This window comes from Neophocaena asiaeorientalis, unplaced genomic scaffold, assembly GCF_003031525.2.
Source record: "Neophocaena asiaeorientalis asiaeorientalis breed wild unplaced genomic scaffold, Neophocaena_asiaeorientalis_V1.1 scaffold10, whole genome shotgun sequence".
Classification (NCBI taxonomy): domain Eukaryota; kingdom Metazoa; phylum Chordata; class Mammalia; order Artiodactyla; family Phocoenidae; genus Neophocaena; species Neophocaena asiaeorientalis.
In genome coordinates this window covers 4,283,075-4,283,901 of record NW_020172817.1, presented here as the reverse complement: position 1 = coordinate 4,283,901, position 827 = coordinate 4,283,075, and positions in this window count along the sequence as shown.

Here is an 827-nt window from a genome sequence, read left to right as displayed (position 1 = left end):
GATCCCTAACTACTGCGCCACCAGGGAAGCCCCCCAAATTTCCTATTTGCAAGAATGTAGTCCAACAACACACACACACACACACACACACACATGCTGCTGCGCTGGGTAGGACCGTGTCCCCCTTCTCACGGAGGGGACGGCTGTTAACTCAGCTCTGGAGCGACAAGCCCGGCACCACGCCGAAGGCCAGAGCCTGCCGGGCTCCAGGCTCGGGGCTGGGTGGTGACGGCATCGCCCATGGGAGGCCGGGGAAGCAGCACATCACCCACTTGGACCACATTCCTCGCTCTACAGCCGAGGAACCTCTGGCAGAGGGCGAGGCTCCGAAGCCCAGCGCGACACTGTAAGGCGCCCAAACATATTAGTACCCTTCACGCCCCAGGCCGGCCCTCTTCCTCCTCACCGAGGCCGAGTCCCACCGCCCGTCCAGCACGTTCTCTCCCTCACGCCCGGGGACTCGAGGACAAGGAGCTGCTGCAACTCTTAGGTCAATGACCGCGCGCTGGGAACTCTGGGGCTAGCCGGCGGCGCGCGGGGGTGGAGCAAGCGCTGTAGTGTTTCGCGTGGGCGGTCCTCTCGGACGGCTCGGCCCGCGCAGGCGCATGCGCAGGCTCCGCGTCGCAGGACTCCCAGCCGTCGCGGGCCGCGCCCCCTCGCCGCGGGTCAGAGGTCGCGGGGCGGGCGGTGGTGACGTGTGCGGAAGCGTCCTGTGAACCGTCGGTAGCCGGCGGGCAGCAGAGCTGCAGCGGCGGCCACGGCCTGGCCCCCCGACGGGAGGGTCTCCGGATCTCTGGGAGGCGGCCGAACCCCTGCGGCGCCGCCGC